The sequence below is a fragment of the Mus musculus genome, chromosome 18, assembly GCF_000001635.26.
Source record: "Mus musculus strain C57BL/6J chromosome 18, GRCm38.p6 C57BL/6J".
Lineage (NCBI taxonomy): Eukaryota > Metazoa > Chordata > Mammalia > Rodentia > Muridae > Mus > Mus musculus.
The window spans coordinates 19,161,971-19,188,494 of record NC_000084.6 but is presented as its reverse complement, the minus strand read 5'-3'; the positions used below and the strand labels follow the sequence as shown (position 1 = coordinate 19,188,494).

Genomic DNA, 26,524 nt, shown 5'->3' with positions numbered 1-26,524 from the left:
TATGTGGAGACCTCCTGGATATACTCTCTTATATTTTGGTAAGGAAAAGAGAGAAAGGGGCTGTGGATAGTGGAGATGGGCTCTAGATGTAGAGGTATCTCAATCCTGGTTTGACATCTTTCAAGTGGACAGTCCTGTGTCCCCATAACTTTGTTGTGTTCATTGTATGTTTCCCTAGTGTATAATCTCCAGTGGTGGGTGTTGGGAAGGCTAGGGAGAGGCTGGGCAGTAGCAGAGTTCACATGGAGAATGACAAAAATAGCCAAGAGAATAGAGAAGGGGAGCTTGTGAAGAGCAAATGGCCTGAACAGCACTCTTCAGGTAGTGGATGTCCTTCCAGGAGTTCTTGTTGTCTTTCAGGATATGGTTTTCCTCTGCTTCTTCCTCTCCTTTTGCCCTTAATCTGACAGCAAAAGGCCACCTATCTTTTTGGTTGATGAGGTAGTATCAGACACTTCTGATAGGAACCCAGATAGGCTTAGGTGGTTCCTGTAGAAAAACACAAGAGAAACCCCTCCTAGTTGTAAGGAAGGTGTCTGGTCCCTTCCAAATTCCATCCAAAGGATCTCACCATCATACTAGGATTGGGGATGGTGGTTAATTTCGGTATGTGACAATGGGGGGAGATAGGAGGATGTTTGGAGTTTCTGTAGATGTTAAATATATTTAGGGTAGTCAGAGCCATCCTAAATCCTACATTAGGAGCATAGGTGGTTGTCTTTTGTTTTAGGAGTTGGGCCTTTAGGGTTTGATGTGTTCTTTCTATTATTCCTTGGCCCTTAGGGTTGTGGGGAATTCCCATATGATGGGCAATTTCCCAGCAAGTGCAAAAGGTTTTGAATTGAGAGCTAGTGAAGGCAGGGGCATTATCAGTTTCTATCTGTTGAGGAATTCTCATGATGGCAAAGGTGGAAAGCATATGGTGAATTAACCTTTCTCAGTTTTTACCCATATAAAATATGAGTATGTATCTAAAGTGATGAAAACATATTTCTGTCTACCAAATTGGGGAACACAGGTGACATCAATTTGCCATAAGGCATTGGATTTAAGGTCTAGGGGATTGGTGACCATCGTTTGTAAGTCTGGGATGTTAATGAGGGATGCACAAGAGTAGTATGTCTTTATTATCCTTTGGAGTTGAGCAAGAGGGATGTGGGGGAAGCAGACATTAAACCTCTTTATATTTGTGTGTGTGTGTGTGTGTGTGTGTGTGTGTGTGTGTGTGTGTGTGTGTGTGTGTGTGAATGAAATTGGTCTGCTTGTTCAGTGGAGGACATAAATGTCCCTGTTGAGTCAGTTTGGTCAGAGAGTGCTTTTCCTTCAAATATAGGACCTGGCAGGGTTCTATGAGATCAGAAATGCTGGATGTAGACGGGGGAGGCTCTTTCCTGTTGGTTAGTGGAGATTTGTATGAGTAGAAGGGAAAGTGGATTGGAGTCTAGTTTGAAGAAGGATCTTGACAACCAGAGGAGCAAATTGACAGCATATACAATGAAAAGAGGTTAAAGGGCCCCTTGACTTCTTTTAGAGCTAGATAGATGTCATATAATTCTTTATATTGGGGGGAATGATGGGATAGCTCTTTGAATCAGAGGATAGAGGGCTCATCCTCAGGGAAGTAGTATATTACTGCTGTACCATTGGTAAATATTGAGGGGATCCTGCAATGAAACCTTATGAGAATAGTTTGAGGGGCAGCCATCACAACAGAGGGAGGGCAGAGGTCCATATTTCTTCAGGATAATGGTTGTCAATTTGTCCTGGGAATCCTATTAAGTTGATAACAAAACAGGAGTGATTTTTGATTATGCACTGAATGTCAATGAGGGAAAAGATGTGACAAGAATATCAGGTTCTTTCCTTAGGGTTTGCAAGGCTCTATCCCTGCCATTTTTAATCATACTTGCAAAAGCATCCACCTCATTAAAAATTTGGGGTGTACCACCCATCGGGTTGTGGAGTCATTCCAGAACCCCCTGAGGTTGGTAAAGGGCTCCCACAAGTGTAGGGGTATAGTTAAAGATAAGGAGCTGTATAGGTTTTGTTGGGTCATACCTAGCAAGAGCCATGTCTTTTAGGGCTGCATTGACAGAATTTAGAGTTTGGACTCCCTTCAGGAACAGTGTGCCTGAGGATGAGGGACTTGTGTCTTTTTTCAGGAGATTGAAGAGAGGTTAAAGGGTGCTTGTAGGAAGGGGGAACCAGGACTGAAGCCAATTGGGGTTACCCAGAAAGCTCTGGAGGGAGGCCAGACTTAATGAAGAAAGGAAAGAAAAGGTGGATTTGAAGGTGCATGATGAGGTAAGGGAGAGCTCTTTTCCTAAAAATTCAATGGGCATAAGTTGGATTTTGTGATAGCTATTTTGAATCCTAGGGCAGATAGGGAAGGTATTAGCTCGTCCTTAATTTGGGGTGAGTGTGGGTGGAAAAGTCTCCCCATACTAATATATCACCATATAATTGTATATATTGGGTCCTTTGTCTACATAGGGTCCATTCATATAGTGAGGCTGAGCCAGAGTTGTTAATGGGAGGATACTGAGAATGCAGAGGGCTTCAGACTGCTTTTCTCCACTCCCAGAGAAGTCACTCCTGTGGCTTCTTAAGCCCAATGCCAGCCCAGCAGCGGCATGGGGTGTGCCAGTCAGACCCTCCCTCACCCAGGGACCTGAGCCATGGGTTAAATGTGGGACCCCATTTAACCCACATTTGCTATTACATAGGCTGTATTATTCCTTCTTATTGTGTTCTATCCTTTAGTTGCAAGCCATAGGTTTCCAGGTAGCTTCTGCATGCATACTTCATTTAATGAAAGACTTCCTAGCTCCATAATTCTCATTCCCATCACTCTACTCCCTTTTGGAACCCTTCTGCCTTCCATATTTCTTTTCTCTGATGTCATTTCAACCTTATCCCACTACTTCTCCTTCCTAAATGCATTCTACAGCAATGTTCCAATTCTAGATTTCTAGCTTCAACCTGTATTCAATATTAACCACACATAATAGAATTGAAGCTAGGACTGTTTGTTATGTAAGAGATGACATGAAACATTTGAATTTTGGAAATTGGATGACCTTGTTCAGTGTAATTGTTTTCCAGTTCCATCTAATTTACATGGAAATTTTGTATTCATTTTTCTTTTCAGGTGAGTATTTTCTAATGTGTATCTGTATCGTGCTCTCATTATCCAATTGTTATTTGGTGGTCATTAATGTTGATTCAATTTCCTAACTATTATAAACAGAGCATCAATGAGAATTGCTGTGTATATTCTCTTTGTAGATGGGCCCAGAATTATCTTCTGGGCCATATGGTATACCTATTTTTAGATTCTAAGAGAAATCTCCAGACTGAGTCCCAGAGTAGCTGCCCTAGTTTACATTCCAATAGAGGGTATACTATTTCCTCTTCCTTACATTCATGCCAACATTTGTTCATATTTGCATTCCTGCTGAATTGTGTAGACAGGATCACAAATTAGCTTCAATCTGCATTTGCCTGACAGTTAAAGGAGATTACACTTGTTTTAAAGTGTTTACTAGTCATTATTATTTCCTCTTTTGAGAATGTTTTGTTTAGTATCATATCCCACCTTTTAACTTAGTTGTTTCTTTACTTAGTGTTCAATTTTTGTAATATATTCACAACTGGATATTAGTAATTTTATAGCAGTATAGACAGAAGTTAAAAACAGTATGATCAGAGAAGAATGATGTTCCAATATGATGTCTGTGGGCATCTAAATATCAAGTGCACAGAGGCAAATGGTTAGCAAAAGCTTGCTTGATACAAGTAATAGCATATTTGTAGACTTTGATAAATATTTGAAATGCTGTGAAGAACAGCTGTCTGGGATACTCATCAGACATGGATGGAGAATGCTGAGTAAGGAGACTGATTGAAGAAGCCTGACCATGCAGCCTAATAGGTTAGTGAAGTCCTTTTAAAATCCTTTCTTTAAGGTCCTAAAAACATGCATCCTACATCTTATATAGGTATAGTAACACATTGAAAATTAAATCTGCAGATCCAATATTAGGGATCTAAGTAGATAAAAGTTTTAGGAAAAATTAGATAATGCTATTAGATAAATACATTTTCAATTATAATACAATGAAAGGCTTATGCAACAAAAGCAGATAAATGAAGGTTCTATTTGTGAAAAACCTAATTGTTGAACAGAAATGGAAATGCTGGGCCCTTTACTCTGAGGACACATTTTTATTATATCTTTTCTAGAAAGTGGCCTTTGCTGAGAAGTTGGGAAAGGGTTAGCATTCTTTTAACACAGGAGTAACTGGACTATAGACAAAAAAAAAATTGTTCCTTTATGTGGAGGAAGATATTTTACTTCACTTGTAAAGTTATAGCACACATTTAATTTAGGCAGGATCATGAAGGGATTGCCATAATAAAGTAGGTCTGTAAAAATTTACAAAATGAAATGGACTGGAAAGAATTAGAAGCAGACAACTCTAAAGTATGTTAATGAAACACAAGTATGAAATCATATAGACTTGTATGATGTGGGAAGCAGCAGTGAAAGATGTGATGTCTGTTTCTGAAAAGAATTACAGAAGGTGACTGTATTTCATTATACAATTTTACCTACATTACTGGTCTTTATCAGAGGCCTCTGCACAATTTCATAGAACTCCAAAGGCAGCAGTAAACCCTAAATGTTGAAGTATAAAATAAACTCACAAATTAAATTGCTTCATTCTAAGATTATTCTGTAGGGTTTGAAAATTTAAGCTAAAGTAGATTTTAAAATGTAATTAGTATTATAGTAGTTCAAATTAAAATAGAAACATAACAGCAGATTTCAAATTTCAGCAAATCTTTTTAATCAATAAATGAAATAGAACTTTAAAGAAGTTAATGTGGCATTTGGCATTCATTGTGTACTCAATTATTTTGGGAATAGTGATTGTAATTTCTAATACAGTGCATCGATTTTAAAATGCCAGTTTCTTTCCAGTGTTTCTATAAACTTATCTACCATCAAGCAGTTACCATTTTTTTCTACATAGAGTTTTCTGAGAATTCTTTTGGATACTAATGAACATATGTACTTAAAATAAAAACTGAAATGGCTATTTTTTTCAGCAAAAACATATAATAAAGAGAATAATAAACACATTTCAATATATTCATTACTCCATATTTTTAAGATGGAAAAATATTAGCAACCATAATTCTTATTTTTCTATTTCTTTTTTTTCTTTTTCTGATGAAGAAAGCAAGACAAGAAAGATTTAGTTCATTTCATTGTTCAATCACATATCAGGCACAATTATGATCACAGATAATTTTTTCAATGTAGTTATTTTGGAGTAGCAAAGTATAATTTTGAATATATGCTTCCAATTCCATGTAGATAGAGTCTCAAGTGGGGCAAAAGCTATGACATGGAAGTAGGAGCTTGGAGCTGGTTGATAATATTTAATACAAACACACACACACACACACACACACACACACACACACACACACACACACAGGTAGAATGAGGCTATACACCCTTTAAATCCCACTTCCCCATTTACATATTTCCTCCAGGAAGCCTTCACCTCTTAAATTTTCTATGAACCTCTTAAACAGTACCACCAGTAGGGAAGTAAGTATTTAAATACATGAGACTATGGGGCACATATTTCATTTAAATCACCACAAAGAGAAAAATAAAATCTTTTCCACAGCATATAAGTTCCTTATATTTGTATTTTGTCAGCACATTATTCATGAAAGGTGCTGTAAAATGAAGACTTGTAAAATATGTATCAAGTATTTTTCCAATGTGAAGAAAAGAAAAAAAAAACTAACTTTCTTAATCATTCAGTGAAATGTATATTACTAAAATATATACCCATTTTATTTTTAAAATGGAAAATAAATGGTATAAAATCTATAATTTCTGATTTACATAAAATTATAAAAATCAATAAACTATACATAAATTACAACATGATTAGGATTTTTATGATTTATTTAAAGAAAGCTTCATGTTTTTCATGGATGTGGTAGTTTGAATGAGAAAGGCCTCCATACATACTTGAATATGGAGCCATCAGTGAGTAGGTGAGGAAACTGTTACATTTCCTTGATTCTTAGGTTCCTCCAGATGTTTCCTGAGATCACGACTATGGGATTGATGGTCTTGTTCTGCTACCATAGCATCATGACATCTATTACAAAAATGACTACATGTGGGACTAGAGAGATGTGTCATCAATTAAAAGCATGTTATGTATAAAACCATGTCATCTGTAAGAACCCTCTTTTGGCTGTCATCTGAGTTTTGATCTTAGCCATTCTGATTGGTATGAGGTGAAATCTCACAGCCGTTTTGATTTGCATTTCCCTGATGACGAAGGATGTTGAACATTTCTTTAAGTATTTATCAGCCATTTGAGATTCCTTGTTGAGAATTCTCTATTTAGGTCTGTACTCCACTTTTAAATAGAGTTATTTGGTTCTCTGGAGTCTGCCTTCTTGAGTTCTTTGTATATTTTGGATATTAGCCCTGTATTGGATGTAGAGTTGGCAAATATCTTTTCCCAATCTGTTGGTTGTCGTTTTCTCTTATTGATAGTGTCTTTTGCCTTATAGAAGTTTTGTGATATTATGAGGTCCCATTTGTCTATTTTTGATCTTACAGCATGAGCCATTGACATTCTGTTCAGGAAAATTTCCATTGTACCCATGTGTTAGAGGCTCTTCCCCACTTTCTCTTCTTGGTGATCCTTGATCCACTTGGATATGAGCTTTGTGCAAAGAGACAGGTATGGATCAATTTGCATTCTTCTGCATGCAGACCACCAGTTGAATCAGCAGCATTTGTTGAAAATGCTGCCTTTTTTCACTGAATGGTTTTAGCTTCTTTGTCAAAGATCAAGTGAACATATGTGTGTGGGTTCATTTCTTAGCCTGCAACTATATTCCATTGATCTACTTGTCTATTTACTAATAGCAATAACTTGCTGGGTTTTTTTATCACTATTGCTCTATAGTATAGCTTGAGATTAGTGGTTTGTAATTCCCCCAGAAATATTTTTATTGTTGAAAATAGTTTTGGCTATCATAGGTTTGTTACTCCAAGTGAATTTGAGAATAGCTCCTTCTAAGTGTATGAAGAATTGAGTTGGAATTTTGATGGGGATTTCATTGAATCTGTAGATTGCTTTTGGTAAGATGGACATTTTTACTATATCAATGCTGCTAATCCATGATCAAGGGAGATTTTTCCATTGTCTGAGATCTTCTTCAATTTCTTTCAAGAGACTTGAAGTTCTTGTCATACCATTCTTTAACTTTCTTGGTCAGAGTCACACCAAAATATGTTATATTATTTGTGACTATTATGAAGGGTGTTGTTCCCTTAATTTCTTTCTCATCCCTTTTATCCTTTGAATAGAGGAAGGCAAATGATTTGTTTAAATATATTTTGTATCAGGTCACTTTGCTGAAGTTGTTTTTCACCTCTCAGAGTTCTCTGGTAAAATTTTTGGGGTTGCTTATGTATACAATCATATCATTTGCAAATAGTGATGTCTTGACTTTCTCCTTCCCAATTTGTACCTTTGATCTCTTTGTTGTCTAATTGCTCTGTCTAGAACTTTGAGTACAATATTGAATAGGTAGGGAGAGAGTGGACAGCTTTTTCTAGTCCCTGATTTTAATGGGATTGTTTTGAGTTTCTCACCATTTAGCTTGATGTTGGCTATGGGACTGCTGTACATTGCTTTTATTATATTTAGGTATGCACCTTGAATTCCTGATCTATCCAATACTTTTAACATGAAGGGGTATTGTATTTTGTCAAAGCCTTTTTCTACTTCCATTGAGATAATTATATGTTTTTTTTTCCGTTGAGTTTGTTTATATACTGGATTACGTTGATGGATTTCCATATATTGAACCATCTCTGCATCCTTGGGCTAAAGCCTTCTTGATCATGTTGGATGATCATTTTGATGTGATCTTGAATTTGGATTGCAATAATTTTATTATTTTGCATCGATATTCTCAAGGGAAATTGGACTGTAGCTCTATTTCTTTATTAGGCCTTTTTGTGGTTTGGGTATCAATGTAATTATGGCTTCATAGAAAGAATACTGTAGTCTTCCTTCTGTCTCTATTTTATGGAATAGGGTAAGGAGTACTGGTATTTGATTTTCTTTGAAGGTCTAATAGAATTCTGCACTAAATCCATCTGGTCCTGGGCTTTTATTTCGTTGGGAGTCTTTTAATGACTGCATCTATTTCCTTGGGGGAAATGGGGCTGTTTATATGGTTTATCTGCTCCTGGTTTAACTTTGGTACCTGGTACCTGTCTAGAAAGTCATCCATTTCATCAAGGTTTTCTATTTTTGTTGAATATAGAATTTTGTAGCAAGACCTGATTAATTTTTGAATTTCCTTGGTATCTGTTGTTATGCCTCCCTTTTCATTTCTGAATTTTTTAATGTATAATCTTTCTCTGTGCCCTCTGAGCCTGGCTAAGGGTTTGTCTATCTCGTTGATTTTTTTTTAAACAGCTCCTCATTTTGTTGATTCATTGTATTGATTTTGTTGTATCATTGATTGATTTCAGCCCTGAGTTTATTTCCTCATGTCTACTCCTCTTTGATGTATTTGCTTCTTTTTGTTCTAGGTATTTCAAGTGTGCTGTTGAGCTGCTAGTGTATCCTCTTTCCAGCTTCGTTTTGGAGGCACTCAGAGCTATGAGTTTTCCTCTTGGCACTGCTTTCCCTGTGTCCCATAAGTTTCGATATGTTGTGCCTTCATTTTCATTGAATTCTAAAAAGTCTTTAATTCTTTTCTTTGCTTCTTCCCTGATGAAGTTATCATTATGTAGACAGTTTTTCAGCTTCCATGTGTATGTGGGCTTCTTGTTGTTTTTGTTGCCATTGAAGACAAGCCTTAGTCTGTGGTGGTTCAATAGAATACATGGGATTAATTCGAGGTTTGTTTTGTGTCTGAGTTTATGGTTGATTTTTGAGAAGGTACCATGAGGTACTGAGAAGAAGGTATATTCTTCTTCTTCTTCTTCTTCTTCTTCTTCTTCTTCTTCTTCTTCTTTTTTTTTTTTTTTTGTATAATGTTCTGTGATATCTGTTAAATCCATTTGGTCCATAAGGTCTGTTAGTTTCATTTTTTGCTTTTTACTTTTTGTGTTTTCCTTGACTGTTGTGTCTTCTGCCACTGAGATTCTCTCTTCTATCTCTTTTATTCTATTGGTGATAGTGGTATTCATCTGTAACTCCTGTTCTCTTTCCTAGGTTTTCCATATTTAGGGCTGTCTCCCTTTGAGTTTTCTTTAATGATTTTACTTCCAGTTTTAGATCCTGGATGGTTTTGTTCAATTCTACAACTGTTTGATTGCGTTCGCCGGTATTTCCTTAAGGGATTTATGTCTTTCCCCTTTAAGGGCTTCTACTTGTTTGCTTGTGTTCTTCTGTATTTCTTTAAGGGAGTTGTTTATGTTCTTCTTAATATCCTCTATCATGTTCATGAAGTGAGACTTTAGATCTGAGTCTTATTTTACGGGTATGTTTAGGTATCCAGAACTTCCTGTGGTGTGATAACTGGGTTCTAATGTTGCCAAGTAAAATTAGTTTCTGTTGCTTATGTTCTTATGCTTGTCAGATAAAACATTTGGTTATCTCTGGTGTTATCTGGCCTCCCTATCTCTGACTAGAAACTATGTTTCCTGTGATCATATGATCCTGGGGAGTAGAGCTGTGGGGTGTGGGATCAGGTCCCTTGTCAGGGCTCTACTCCCAGTCTGCACAGGTAGGAACAGGAAGGTGTCTGGTCTCTGGCTAGGTGGAGAATCTGCTCTCCTGGTACCCCAGTTCTTGGTCTCAGGACAGGTTTAGGGTCTCACCTGTGAAACTGGAGGTGTCTGAATACCTTCAGATTTGAGCTGCAACTGGGGTATGTGCTGTGTGTGATCAGGTCTAGTGCAGGGTAGATGTTCCTGGTGGAACAGGTGAGAACTGGAAGGTGAATTCCATTTTCAAAGACATGTGGAGCAGCAAGCAAGTTCTTCTTATACCTGGAAGGAAAAGGGGGCATGTATATGTGGATCAGCATGTTTGTGTCAATTGAAACAGGTTCTATGGAAACTTGTCATTATATCCAATAGTTGCATTCTGGTATTAGGCAGAGTTTTATTTGCTGTCTGTGAGGTTTGTCCTCCAAAAGTGTTCCCATGCTTCTTCTGAGCCCTTTGACCATGCAGTACCAGGCTGTAATTCAATCAAAATATATAAGGTGACTATAATATCTGCTTCAGGGAAGGGCAATTTTAAGTGATAGCTATTAATGTCTCAGGAAAGTGCAAACATAATTTAGTAGTTCATTTCAAATTTTATATCAATTATTTAAAAACAACATAATTGCTATGGTAACAACCTATTCCACAGAGCAACCATTTCCAAACAACTTATTTTAGAATTGAGTTCTCAAATGAAAGTGAGTGAATAAAAAGAGATGGAAGGGCTATTTGCAATATTTAAACTTTCCAAAACTAAAATCTTTTTACCTGCTCAGTGATTAGATATAAATAAACCAGCTTTTAGCCCAGACCAAATGTCTTAATTTAAAAACCATTCACATTTAGCTGCTGAACTTTACCATAGAAATTTCAAGTGAGAGCAATTATAGAAACATTTTGAATTTAAACCACATGGGGAAGTAATTAAGGATAATAATAACCATAGTTTCTGAACAAAGATGTATAAATTAAATTCTGCATCTTATTTAAATGAACAAGGTTAAAACGAATGACAGTGAATATGGCTTTTTTGTCACAATCAGAAAAAAATATGTCATTAGCAAAACCTCTATTTCTAGATATATAATGTTCATAAAATTAAGCATAATATGTTGTACTGTGTTATCTAAAAACATCTTTAAAATATGATACAGAAACAGATAAATATGGCACAGAAATATTTCATTTGTTGAATATTATGATATAAAATATAAGAACCCTCTGTCTGGATGCAGCATTGTCTGATCATGTTTCTGGGATTACTCTTAGTTTTAACATTAAACATATCTTTACAAGCTCAGACGTGAAATGAGTGGGTGATCACAAAAAAAGATGGGAAGAGAAAAAGAAGCAGTAAGGACGATGAGGATAATGGTGTGGTCACTTGGTCATAGGGTTATAATACTATAACAGAACACAATGTTTTAGATGCTACTGAAATCTATATTTCACAGACAGTATGAATTGCTGATTCATCAATTTTTAAACTTTTAAGAGTAGATCAATAATATGGAGGCTTTAAATATATACTTTTCCATGTGTTTATTTGTTTATTATGTTAATGTGTAGGTTGTTTTTGGCTAGGACATTGTGCAGGCAAAAAAGAACGTTGGTTTATTGAATAGGACTTATTTGACTCTTGTGAGAGTAGGAGACTTGTTTCCAGGCTCTGCAGATCAGCATGTGTTGTCAACTACTGAGCAGTCTCTCCAGTCACAACACTAATTTCTAAAAACCTGCAATATTCTGTGGTAAATATTAGATCTCATTTTTAATTTCACATGTTAATCTCTCAACAGTAGCGCTGGATTTAAAAGACTTTTGTGTGCTTGGTATATACCCACTAAACTGGTGACAATTTATCTTACATCAGAGCCTGACCAATAAAAATGCGAGCACAGGCAGCCAACAATAGGACTGAGTGTTGGGACCCCAATGGAGGAGTTAGGGATAGGACTAAAATCCCAGAGCTCCCAGAAACTAAACTACCAACCAAAGAGTACAGCGTGGAGGAACTCATGGCTCCAGCTGCATATGTAGCAGAGGATGCCTTGTTGGACATCAGTGGGAAGGGAACCCCTTAGTCCTGTGGAGGCTGGGTGATCCAGCATAGGGGAATGCTAGGGAGCTGAGGCTGGAGTAGGTGAGGGTGTGAGGGACCATTATCATAGAAGCATGGGGGATGTGGGAAGGGATAGAGAGTTTGTGGAGAGATACTGGGAAAGGGGATAACATTTGAAATGTAAATAAATAAAGTAACCAATAAAATAAATAAATAAATAAATATGCATAACTGTTTTCAACCTCACCTCCTTCTCCTTTTCCACATTTCATATTGTGTTTTAGGCTTACTAATATATTTCACTTATAATATGGTTAAGTATATTTTCTACAATGTCCTAGCAATAGAATATTAACTAGCAGGATAATATGAACTAACTTCTACCAAAATTACTGCTCTTTTCTCCCCTGGCATACTGCATTATTTTTATCAAGTTAGGTAATCATGATGAATTTTCTTTCCCTTCTAGGATAACTTTGGCCTCTGAAGGTTAGACGTCCTATTAAAACAGGATTCTTGTGAATTTCTCCTACTCATTTCTCAGACATTCTCTTCTACACTGACAGATGACTTAGCCTTGAAGAAGCCCATTCAGGCATTTTAGACATTCTTTAACCTCTAGTTCTTCACATGCAATAGTTCAGACTTTTGACTGCTCACAGCATCATGGACCATTCTTCCTCTTCTTCTGCTTCTTTAGGTCCATGTGACTGCACAAGACTTTATGTAATGATAAATAAAGTCTATCACAGACTGACTTTGACTATCACAACACCATGTGACTTCAATTTCCATGAGTACAGCAAAGAAAACTAAATTATCCCGTGTCTTCGGAAGTTCCCTCACACCTGTTTTATTTTAAATACCATTTAATCATGGAGAGTCCCTTTCTGGCAGCACTTTTTCTAAACAAAATCAAAATCAAGTCTTTTCTTGTTATCTTATTACATCTCCCTTTTCTATCTGCAATGATGTAAATAAAGTGCTCCCCAATGTGTGTTCACAATCACACTTGTCCATTATATTTCAGCAATATACTTGTTATCATTACATTTGTAATTTTATCAAAAACGACTGAATAAAATCACTAATGATCATTTTTCAGATATAATGGAGCAACTGTTACAAAACTCTTTCATCCTGATAATCCTAAAAACATTTATTGATAATTCTTTCCATTTCCCCAAAGCCATGTTTTCTAGATTTCTGCACTGCCGTCATTTCACTATATTTTGTGCTTTTAGATGGACTCCTCCCTGTACTTTATCATTCTCATGTTTAATTCTCTTCAATTTGTTAGAGCTGTCATTTGTTTGCTTATTTTTATTTACCAATATTTCCATGAGCCTAAAATATTGAATATATGTAATAAAATTTACTACTGTCCCTAAAATTTTATAATTATTTTAAATTTAACCCTGTCTGAGATTCTAGTCACATGGTCTTAACATTAACTTCACAATGTGTTTTTTTAATATGTTGTTTTATCATACATAGAGTCACTGTAATTTTTGCTTTCATGTTCATTAGTATATGTGGAATATGTTACATCTTTTTTTTACCTGTATTGTGGCTACATCGTTTAAGGCCCATTTAATCTCCTACTTGTAAAACAGAAGCTCCGTAACATAGTCTGGCTTCACCCTAACTTATTCTGGTCCTACTCCAAAGCAGAATTCACAGTAAATCTAAAATTAATTCTTCACCACAACTTTTGAAATTATTTGGATCTATGAACTTGGCAAATAGCCTGACTGCTTCTTTTGAAATTCTTAGAGTATTTATATCAGATTTATGGAGTTCCTGATTAATGAAGATTGCAAATCCAAAATGTATAATATTAAATACAGTCAAAATAAATTAGCTATAGTTCAGATCATCATTATCCACATGATGGTGAAAATTTCTTCTAAATCCTTTCATTATCTCTGATAATGCTAGGAAACTCCATCCCCAAATGAAGACAAAACAAAATTCTTAAAACTTTGATTACTTGATATAATTGCATCTTCAATATGTCCTAAAATATGTTCCTAAAATTTGTGCATATGGGGTTGGTTATGTGTTTGTGATATATAATGCACTTGTGGAGGCAGAGGAAAATTTTGGAGAGTTGGTTCTCTTCTACCACAAAGGTTCTGGAGACAGAATTAATGGCAGCAGGCTTGAATGGCAAGCACCTTTGCCTGTTAATCCATTTTAACCTCATTTTTGGACTACTTAGACATTGTAAAGTTTGTCTATTTTATAGGTTCTAATCCAGTGCTAGATACTACTCCAGTTTACAGATTCTCATTTTAGTTTGCTATAAAGAGCATGAAACAGTTCTAACTGCCCAGTAGATATTAATAAACTGGAGGAAGGCATGAGATTTGCTTTTAATTGTTCAAGCATCTGGCATCAAGCCCAGTATAATTGGCAATGAAATGCATCATTATAGAATAAATTAAGTGATTTTTTACACTGTAATTCTAATAGCCATAAAGTTCCATGATCAGTACTACCATATTTGCCATTTCTTCATGTGTGTATGGATTTCATTTCCTGTTGAGAATACTGCTTTCAAATAGAATAGGCCCAATCTTGTTTGAATCCACCTCAGAAAGTCAGAAATTGTACCCCAAAACACCTGTTATTGATGTCTAATGACATCTATAGCACAGGACTATATAGTATATGGTAGGTGACGGTTTATTTTGATGTAATATCTAGTATTCAAAAACACTTATATTAAGTATATCTTTGTTGATGGACTGAAGTTGTAGGTTTTATCATGTAGTATTATTTCATTGCATTTCTCATAAGTTTTATTTTGTAGCATAAACTGAAATTAATTTGGTGCAATTTTCCTGGCTCAGCCACTAGAGAGCTGAGATTACAGGTATCAAGCACAAACTCTTTACTTTTATAAGAACCACATATATAAATAAATAAATAAATAAATAAATAGATAGATAGATAGATACATAGATACATAGATACATAGATACATAGATACATAGATACATAGATACATAGATACATAGATAGATAGATACCTCATTAATCATATTGCAGTTAGGCTTATACTACTGTACTTATTTATGTATTAATGTAAGTTGTAGAATACTTATTTCATTATACTTAATGATATTAATTTTGGTAACATTCCTGGTGTGCATTACAATTCATCTACATGTCTAATAAAAAAATAATAATTTTCAAAATTCCATCTGATTTTAAGTACAAATGAACCAATGTTATATGAGACAAATAAACCTGCCTTCTTATTTTACTTCTTGTAAAAGTATTATATTGTTTAAAGCACTTTCTATGTTCACATAATATCAGTCTAATATCTTCATAAAGCAATTTAGCTTAATTTCTTTTCTGCCAGTTGAGGGTTCAGAGCCATAGGACAAGTAAATGACATTGCATTTTTACTAGATCTCTGACATTCTTCTCAAGAGACCAGTACTGATAATTTCATGAATCTTTAAAACCCCCCCAATACTGTTAGAGAATGCAATTCCTCTCATAAAATTCAGTAAATCATAGAGCTCTTAAGAGATCACTTTGGATTCTTAATGAGCCCATAAATGCATTACTAAAATAATTTATAAGGATAAGTAACTCATTCAACACATCACTGTGGCCAATTCAAATAGGTGCTTCAGCAAAATTTGAAACCTTCTTAAGTCACAGACCTGAATATTCTATTCCACTTACCACTGTTTCCTTACACTAGCACAGCTACCCTCACCATCTTAACCTGATAATGCCATACGAACTATCCTTAATTTCTATTGAGAATTCCCTTTGGAACTCACCCACCATTCTTTTCATTTTTTTATATCTAAATAATTTCATTATGATATTTGCTTTTATCATCAGTTATAGTAATTATGTTAAGAATGTTTTTTGCTTATTGTGCCTGGCATATTAAACATCTTATGTTAGAGCTATAAATATTAATATGTTATCATAGACCTTACAGTCATGGAGATTTATTGGGAAAAGGAGGATCTGTGCTTTTAACCAAGATGAACATGTTTTCCAAAACGTTATACCTAAACAAATTGAGTATACTGACTATGCTTAGCCATAGAGTCAGGGATCATTAGGGATGACCATGAGGACTTAAAGAAGTGAATTATGCCAACATTAGCTGCAGGATGGTGCTCCATATAGTATCAGTTCTCATATTTCTATCAATAAGTTTCTTTTTGTTCTAACATGATGAATGTGACATTTTAAAAATACAAAACATGATAAGCAATACACTTAAATATCCTTTTTATAGCTCTCCTATATCAAATAGTAGACAATTTTCTACTTTTCTTCTTATATTTAACATGTAAGAATTATATTTTTATCTCCATCTGTTTTAATTGCTGGGAAGCCTTTAAAAATAGGACTTATATTATTTCCATCTGACACTGCCATCTATTTAAGGACAATTTTATGATAGGTATGATTTCTATTTTCTGATAATTTACTACTTGTCTATGGATAAGTTTTAGTTTTTCCTGATTTATAAGACACTCAGTTGGGCAATTTGTTGGTCTTGTTACTAACAGTTAATTAGATATTAGTTTAATGGAGCTATTTTAGTTCAAAAATATCCATTGTGTTTATTATAAAGTAAGTGATGATATGAATTGATATGTGAAGTGTATATGTTATTTTCATTTTATGGTGAAAAATATCTGATCTTTATGGTTTGACTGAAGATCAAGGGTGAAGATTCTAACTGTAATGTTCTCAGATTAGATTCTATATTACACTCACAATTTTCTACTCTTTACTTTTTTTACTTCCCTTAAATATTTCTAACATCATAAGCAAATCTCTTCCTAAAATATATGAGTTGATTTTACTGAATGCTCTTTTCAGCTTTCATTATGGGAACATAATAACCAGATTTAAGTTCTTATAATCCTAGGAATCAGAAGGCTGAGGCAGAAGAACCACGAATTTGAGGTCATCATAAGCTACATAGTAATTTCCAGGTCACTATGGGCTATGTAAGAAGATGCTGTCTAGGAACAACAACAATAATTAAAATTTAATTAATGAAAGCATCATTTACCGATACAAGAAGAGATAGCTATACCAACCAAAGTAGACAGGGGTGATGAGATAATCATATCATCATATGTAAGTTAGTTTTCAGTTGCTATGCTAAAACACAGCTACAAGGAAATTATGGGAAATTTATTTTGATGTCTGATTTCTAGATGTATTGCTATATTTCCAGAAAAGCACAGCAAGAGGTGACTAGAAGAGGAAGAGGAGAATTCACACTAAAAAGTACAAAGCACAGAGTGGCCTGAAAGCAGAAGAGGATGTAGGCCTGAAAATACATCTGAAATAATTTACTTCCCTAGAAGACTGTCTTCTAAAGGTTTCATAGCCTTCACAAACAGTGCCACTAACTGGGGATCAAACATTCAAATTCCTGAGTTTACAAAGTGCATTTATTATTCAAACCATGAAACATACAATCTCTGTTTCTTAAGCTGCTTGGGGAGAATTACATTTTTTTTCCTTATACAGAATCATGACAAACTACAAAGGCAATATTATGCCTACATCTTTAAATACAATGAGGAAATTTTTAATTGTTCAAAGATGTATTTTTTGAAAGTTCTTTTTTTTCTATGAATGTTTTCAGTGTAGCACCAGAAAAACCCAGTGAAACAATTTCTAAAGAAATTTCTTTATGTTTTAACATTAGATTTTTAATTACATGAATTAAATGCACTGTAAATAAAGTTATCTACTCGTGGGATACTTATATAAATATATGTTTTCTTAAATTAGACTAATGCTGAAAATAAAGTTTATATAATGCCTCTTAATTTTAGTCTGCCAAATCTACAATGATTACTCTAAATTTTGTTTTGTGCAGATATGAAATGTACAATAGGTTCTCCCTTGTTCAATATACTGGCTAAAGGATGTTTGCATTGTGTGTGACCACATAAATTATTTTCTAGGAATATCCATGTATATATAAGACTATTGTCTGCAAGACAATAAAGATAAAGGCTTTACCTTTGGAGATCCTGATTGACAGTGCTCAACCACTCTTCTCCACATGCCATGGAACAACAGCACTGATAGGAAGATCAGAGATATTTATTCAGTGTGGTATTAGTTTAATTGTCCCAAGTTTCTTTTGAAAAAGTTGACAGGGAGTTTGAATTCTTATATTAATGAGACAATGGTGGCTTCTGAAGTTTGCATACATCACAACACAGGCCATTTTGGTCCAGTCTCTCTTCTGACCACTGTGAGTTCTACAAGGTATGGTAGTTTTAATCACTCTCATTCCATGAAGGGAGCAGCCACATTCCCATAAGATAATTAATCTTTTTCAGGAAAGCAGCCTCATCACAGGTGGTATCAGAGGAGGGGGATACAGACTGCCTCTCTGGGATGGGTGTCTCATCAAGGACTTCTTAATCATAAGAAGCTGGCTGTTGCTTGGGGGTTATTTTCTTAACAAATGATAAAATATGTTTATAAAGCCATCTTTTCATTTCTAGAATGCTGAGCAACACTAGGGAAAGTTGTGTTGAAGAGGTGACCACCAGCAGTGAGGGGGCAGAAGGAAATGATTTAGGCTGGAACTGGCTTCCCTCTTAATTCATTTACAGAAGAAATGAATAGAATAAAATACAATGGAGTTTGATATTTTCTATTTGTTACTTCATTCCAAACTAATACAAAAAGGCATTCACGGTTCTATAAAATTTTCAACTTTAAAGACATGGAATTTTATCCAAGTTAACAATCTTAATTTTAGAGATGAACAATCTCATAGCTGATGGTGTTTCTTGTGTGGGAAATCTAAAACTATTAAGGATTGTTGGGCTAAGGAATTAGCCAGAATCTAATATGGAAAGTCCCTATTAACAAGCATTAGTAACCTGATTTTCTGTTTTTCATTTTTCTCACATGCTGATATCCATAGAGATTTAAATTCCTTTCCTGTGTAGTCCCTTCTCCAAAGTTGTATTATTCTTCATTAAAAGTGTTATCCAATCTGGAATTCAACAGCTAAGGAGACATCTCAATAGTTTAAGTGCTTATATCTCTCATAGAGGACCTAGGTTCCTAGCATTCACATGAGCTCTCACAACTACCTGTGACTACAGTTTCAGAAGACCTGAAACATTCCTCTTGCCTGAGTCTTCAGAACACATGATTCATACAATCTCAACAGAAATGCAAGGCTAGCCTGAGTTACATAAAGAATTTAAATTATTTATGTATTTATTTATTCAAATTTAATTTTTATGTATTATTTATGTATTTATTTATTCAAATTATTTGGAGGAATTTTGGTATATTTTGTCATTTGAACAATAATGCAAGAAAGTATGTATAAAAAACAACATTTGTAGGTCATTACTTTAACAATGACTTCTACAAAGTAGAATGTGTTATTTAAATTCTATTATTCTCTCTTATAAGATTTTCAACATTAATATTTTATAGGTTTACCTTGGTCTTTCCTCAGAAGGCTCTGAGAAATATTTTAGATAACTTGAACTTATAATTCATTTATTTTCATATTATCCAAAGAAAATAAGAGCTTTGATAAAAACATCTAAACAAAATTGAAAGTAACATGAGAAGATATCAATTTTCACATAATATATGGTTCAAAATGGAAATTATTAGAAAAATAAAAATAACAATATTTTTTGAGTTCTCCTTTCTTAATTATTATACCAGCACCATTTTTGAAATTGATTTTTCTACTAAATAAGTTATACTTAATATATTTTATATTGTATTAAATAGCTATAGATATGAAAGTATGTAATTTCAAGGAGGATGTATATATAGTTTACCGAACTACAAACTAATAGTAATTCTACATTCAAGTTATATGAAAAAAATACACATTTTCCCTTAATTTCAACTAGATTGTAAATTTGTAATAAAGAGTGAGTCCTCTAAATCCAGAGAAAACATCTTAATTCCTTCTATTTCTCCACCTCCCTTCTAAGTCTGTCAAATCACTGAATAACCAATGACCAGACTGAGAAAATGTAGCTTTCTCTCTCACGGAGCAGACATAGTTTATGTGTTGACGAATCAGCCGTGTCTCTGGCCTTCATTTGCGTTCTGAGAATGCTTCCACTGGTTTACTTTTGTTTCAATTGCTATGTTTTGTTTGTTGGTTGATTTCATTTGAAATTTTACATACGTTTGCAGTATGTGATTACTACTTTTGTCTCCCTCCTCGCTACCACTTCTGTCTACATCTCGCTTAAAGATCAGTGAGTCAATGGTATTTCTCAAGACACTTGTTTATTAAAACTGCCAGGTGAGCCAGGCCTGGTGGCGCATGCCTTTAATCCCGCACTTGGGAGGCAGAGGCAGGTGGATTTCTGAGTTTGAGGCCAGCCTGGTCTACAAAGTGAGTTCCAGGACAGTCAGGGCTACACAGAGAAACCCTGTCTCAAAAACAAAAACAAAACAAAACAACAACAACAAAAAACAAAAACAAACAAACAAAAACAACCACAACAAAAACCCTGCCAGTGGATTGTAAATCCCATATGTGATGGCATATATAGAGGTTTTACATATTATTTTTCTTTACTTACACATCATGATACTCATGGTTTTAGAGAAGATAAAATGTATGTACTCCATTTTAAAAAATATGTTACACATTGTTGAATCTCAAGGATGAGAACATTAGTTCACAAGATTTTATTATGGTCTCTCTTTGTCCAGGATCATATCCTATCACTGTATATACATTCTCAGAATACTATATCATTAATTAGCATGGTAAATATAGAGCCTGTGTTAAAACTTACTTCAGTTACTGCATTGTTATTGGTGACATACTTGTTTCTCAATACCTGAAAATAATAAAAATATATTTAGATACTACAGAAATCCAGATACTTATATTTTGCAAATTACCTGAAATGTTTAATGTAGCTATCAAGGTGGTTTCCAGCGTTACTTGTTAGTTTTGTGATGTTTCCCTTCAAGGATCATAGATCATGCTATCTCAGCTGTTGACTGACACCAATGGTTGATAAGAAGTTTTGGAACTCTTTGTGTGTAAGTCCTAAGCTTATTTCTTTCAAAGGAGTTTAGAAGCAGCTATATAACTTTTGGGCTGCAGGTTTTTTGCTTGTTATGTCTGTCACTCTTCCAGCTCATGAGACATCATGAATAATCTTCTCACAGCAACTTCAGAAGTTTAAGAATGCAGAGAGAAGATTGTACCTCTCTAATGTCAACCTCTAGTAAGCATGCTCCTATGTTCAGAAAAATCTTCTAATCCCAAAGCATTGAGTGTAGAAAAATAGCCCTTATCTACACTGGGGTTGAGAGATACTGATTTGTCACTGAACAATATTGAAACTTTACAACGCCCAGGAGAACTGTGTTCCTGTGAATTATAATTTCAAATGACAATTTTGCTGCACAGCAATTATAGTTCCCAAGCATAAACAAAACATTCTATTAGAAGATTATGATATTATTATTGTCTTTTTTCAAAAACAATTTTATTAGATATTTTCTTCATTTACATTTCAAATGTTTTTATGATATTATAATATAAACTTTTGATCACATACTGATGTGAATAATACAGGTTATTTATTTTAGGAAACTCAGAGGTATAACTGATTTTAAAGCTGGCTTCTGTCAATTATTGAGAGGTCTTAACACTTCCTGATGTTGCATGTGCTTGTCTGATATTTTCAGTATTTTCTTTATCCTTGGGTTAGAAACATTTGAATGATTACTTCACGATACACTACAAAACAGCCTATAGTTCAAATAGTCACCACAGTAGAGTTCTTACTGATTCCTTATGTACAGAGATAAAGTAACCTATTCATTTTTGAGTATTCATTTGTAACAGAAAGGAACGTATCTTTTAGTGTTCTGATTTGACCTCAGAGTCAAAAGAGCCGGCAACAAAGCCCATTGCTTGTTAGGAGAATGGTTGCTAGGAGAACAAGAAGAGCAGGGAGCACATGCAGCTGTGCAAGACTGTATGAGGAAAAATGGAAATGGATATTTGACACTAGCAGTCGTATCTTATAGACACTACCCCAGCCCACCTATTGTTATTTATTCATTTTTACTTTTTAACATATTTTAAAATTTATATTTTGTATTTATTTACGTACCAAATCCTGTCCCCCTCCAAGTATGTCCTTGAAGAGATCCTCCCCCATCTGTCCTCCCCTTCTCCTCTGAAAGAATGACCCCACTACTGTTCTCATCATATATCCTCCAATCTGATGCATCAAGTCACTGCCAAAATAGGCACATTCTCTCCCACTGAGGTCAAACATGGCATCCCTATTGGGGAATTGATACCACAGTCAGGCTATAAATTTAGGGAGAGCCTTCTCTCCAATTGTTGGGGACATGAAGACAAAGATTTAGGGCTTGTACATATGTGCTGGTGGTGGGGTGTCTCATTCCAGCCCAGTGTGATTTTCAGTTGCTGGCTCAGTCTCTAAAAACTCCCAAAAGTCCATTTTAGCTGACTCTATTGGTCCTCTTGTGGGGTTTACATCTCCTTCAGGGTCTTTAATCCTTCCCACAACTCTTCCATAAGAGACTCAAACCTTCCTCCAATATTTGGTTGTTGGTATATGCCTATGTTTTGGTCTGCTGCTGGGTAGAGCTTCTCAGAGAACTTTTATGATAGGTTACAGTCTGTAAATATAACAGAGTATCATTAATAAAGTCCAGGATTGTCTTCCAGTCTGATTCTCCACCCAGGCAAAATCAGTGGTCCTATTCCCTCTCACACTATACAGCTTGCATATATCCCAGGATGTCTGCAGAAGACCAGGGACACAGGTCAGACTCCCACCCAAATACCTATGCTACTTGGGACACCCACAGAGCCCAGCTGACTTGGGACCTACCTGTCATGGCAAGCTCCATCCTTCTAGTCTGCTTTTCCACTTGGATAAGATCAGTGGCTTGACATCTTTCATCACTCTACAGCCTGCCTGTCTCCTATGAAGTCTGCAGTAACCAGTGACACAACCTCCATGTCTCCTAAGAGGTCTGCAATAACCAGGAAAACAGAAGGTCTACCCTAACTAGGAAAACAATAGGCCTGCTCTAACCAGACACACAGCAGCCCCCCACTCCACACCCCAAAACAGCTCTGCCTGCATCACAGGAGACTGGCTATAACCCAGGTGACAAAGCTCTGGCTGGTCTAGTCATTGACATCCAGGCCAGTTAACACCAGAGATAATCAGATGATGAAAGGAAAGCACAAGAACATAAACAACAGTAGATCTTGCAATTGGGCACCATCAGAAATAAGTTCTTTCACCACAGCAAAGCCTGGTACCCTACCACACCTGAAAAGCGTGATTGTGACATAAAATACCAACACAAGAAGGGGATAAAGGCCTTCAAGAGGATATAAATAATTCCCTTAAAGAAATACAGGAAAACACAGGCAAACAGGTAGAATCCCTTAAAGAGGGAAAAAACCCAACAAACAAACAAACAAACAAACAAACAAACAAAATGAATCTCTAAAAGAAATACAGAAAAATACAATCAAGCATGTAAAGGAATTGAACAAAATGATCCAAGGCATAAAAACAGAAATATAAACAATAAGTAAAACACAAATGGTGACAACCCTGGAGATAGACAACTTAGAAAATAGATCAGGAATTACAGATGCAAGCATCACCAACAGAATATAAGAGATAGAAGAGAGAATCTCAGACTAGAGACTCCATAGAAAACACTGACATATCAGTCAAAGAAAATATAAAGTATAAAAAGCTCCTAACCCAAAATATCCAGGAAATTCAGAACACAGTGAAAATATTAAACCTGAGAAAAATAGAAAAGGAAGAATGTGAAGATTTTCAGTACAAAGGGCCAGAAAACATCTTCAACAAGATCATAGAGGAAAACTTCTTTAACCTAAAGAAAGAGATGGACATAAATGTACAAGAAGCCTACAGAATACCAAATAGATTAGACCAGAAAAGAAAATCCTCTTGTTACATAATAATCAAAACACTAAGTACGCAAAATAAATAAAGAATATTAGAAGCTGTAAAGGGGAAAGGCCAAGTAATATATAAAGGCAGACCTAACAAAATTATACCATACTTCTCAACAGAAGCTCTAAAAGCCAGAAAATCCTAGACAGAGGTCTTTCAGACACAGGAGAACAGAAATTACAGCCCTGTTTACTATAAAAGAAAAACTAGTAATCACCATAGATGGAGAAACCAAGATATTCCATGACAAAACCAAAACACAGATGGTAACTAAAAAAAAAAAAAAGAAAGAAAAGAAAAGAAAAGAAAAAAAAGAAAAAAAAGAAAAGAAAAGAAAAGAAAAGAAAAGAAAAGAGAAAGAAAAACTAAAAGAGTTGGGTGGGAACTTGGCAGACAGTCCTAAGGTTCCCAGAGGACCCCAGAGGGCAGCAAGCACTTGAGATAATCAGATGCCAGGAGGCAAGCATAAGAACAGAAGCAAAAGAAACAAAGGTTACTTGACATGATTAGAATCAAACTCTCCCATGATTGCAAGTCTTGGAACCATCACACCAGAAAAGCAAGATATGGATCTAATGTCACTTCTCATGATGATGATGGAGGATTATAAGAAGGAAGTAATTAACTCCCTCAAATAAATACAGGAGAACACATCCAATCAGGTGAAAGAATTGAACAAAACCACCAGGGTCTAAAAATGGAAGTAGAAACATTAAAGAAATCACAAAGGGAGATCACTCTGAAAATAAAACCTAGAAAAGAAGTCAGGAGCCATTGACGCAAGCATAACCAACAGAATACAAGAGATAGGGGAGAGAATCTAAGGTGCAGAAGATACCATAGAAAACATTCACACAACAATCAAAGAAAATGTGAAATGCAAAAAGACCCTAACACAAAATGTCCAGGAAATACTGAACACAAACCTAAGGGTAATAGATATATACTAGAAGGAAGATTTCCAACTTAAAGGGACTGTAAATATCTTCAACAAAATTATAGAAGGAAACTTCCCCAACCTAAAGAAAGAGATGCCCATAAACATACAAGAAGCCTACAGAACTCCAAATAGGTTGGACCAGAAAAGAAATTCCTCCCATCACATAATAATCAAAACACCAAATGCACAAAGCAAAGAAAAAATATTAAAAGCAGTAAGGGAAAAAGGTCAAGTAACATATAAAGGCAGACCTATCAGAAATACACCTGACTTCTACCCAGAGACTATGAAAGCCAGAAGATCCTGGGCAGATGTCATACAGACCCTAAGAGAACACAAATGCTAGCCCAGGCTATTATGCCCAGCAATACTCTCAATAACTATAGATGGAGATACTGAGGTATTCCATGACAAAACCAAATTTACTCAATATCTGTCCACAAATCCAGCCCTTCAAAGGATAATAAAGGGAAAACTTCAACACAATGATGGAAACTAAGCTTAAGAAAAAGCAAGAAAGTAATCTTTCAACAAACCTAAAGAAAATAGCCACATGAACAGAATTCCAACTCTAACAACAAAATAACAATGGACTCAATTCCTCAATAAGAAGACATAGACTAACAGACTGGTTATGTAAACAGGACCCAACTTTTGTTGCATACAGGGAACTTAGTTCAGGGACAAAGAAGGACATTGCCTTAGATTAAAAACTTGAAAAACAATTTTACAAGCAAATGGTCATGAAAGAAACAAGATGTAGTAGCCATTCTAATATCGACTAAAATCGACTTTCAACCTAAAGTTCTCCAAAAAGATAAGGAGGGACACTTCTTACTCATCAAAGGTAAAATTTACCAAAATGAACTCCTGATTATGAACATCTATGTTCCAAATGAAAGGGCATTCATTAAAGAAAATTTAATAAAGCTCAAAGCACACATTGCAGCGCACACAATAATAGTGGGAGACTTCAGGACCCCACTCTCATCAAGGAACAGATCCAGGAAACAGTAACTAAACAGAGACACAGTGAAACTAATAGAAGTTATGAAACAAGTGGATTTAACAGATATCTATAGGACATTTTATCCTAAAACAAAAGGATATACCTTCTCAGCACCTCATGGTACCTTATCCAAATTTTGGTGACTATATAATTGGTCACCAAAAGGGCCTCAGCACTTACAAAAATATTGAAATAATCCCAAACACCCTATCAGATCATCAAGGATTAAAGCTGATCTTCAATAACAACATAAATAATGGGAAACCCATGTACACATGGAAGCTGAACACCACTCTACTCAATGATAACTTGGTCAAATAAGAAATAAATAAAGAAAGAAATTAAAGACTTTTTAGAGTTTAATGAAAATGAAGCCACAACATACATAAACTTATGGAACACATGAAAGCAGTTCTACAAGGAAAACTCATAGGTTGGAGTGCCTCCAAAAAGAAGCTGGAGTGAGCATACACTAGAAGCTTGACAGGACACCTAAAAGCTATAGAACAGAAGGAAGCAAATACACCTAAGAGGAGTAGGTGGCAGGAAATAATCAAACTCAAGGGTGAAATCAACCAAGTGGAAACAAAAAGAAATATACAAAGAATCAACCAAACCGGGAACTGGTTCTTTGAGAAAATCAACAAAATAGATAAACCCCTAGTCAGACTAACAAGAGGATACACTA

The 26,524-nt window shown here is 35.2% G+C and overlaps 1 long non-coding RNA gene across 1 annotated transcript; it reads right to left on the bottom strand.

Moving 5' to 3' along the window:
- Window positions 1-438: 438 nt before the first annotated feature.
- Window positions 439-20,734, bottom strand: Gm31086. The gene is made up of 4 exons (XR_386095.3): window positions 20,681-20,734; window positions 17,892-17,953; window positions 9,899-10,069; window positions 439-489 (listed from the first exon to the last, which is right to left on the bottom strand). It is a non-coding gene; the product is annotated as a predicted gene, 31086 (long non-coding RNA).
- Window positions 20,735-26,524: the final 5,790 nt, after the last annotated feature.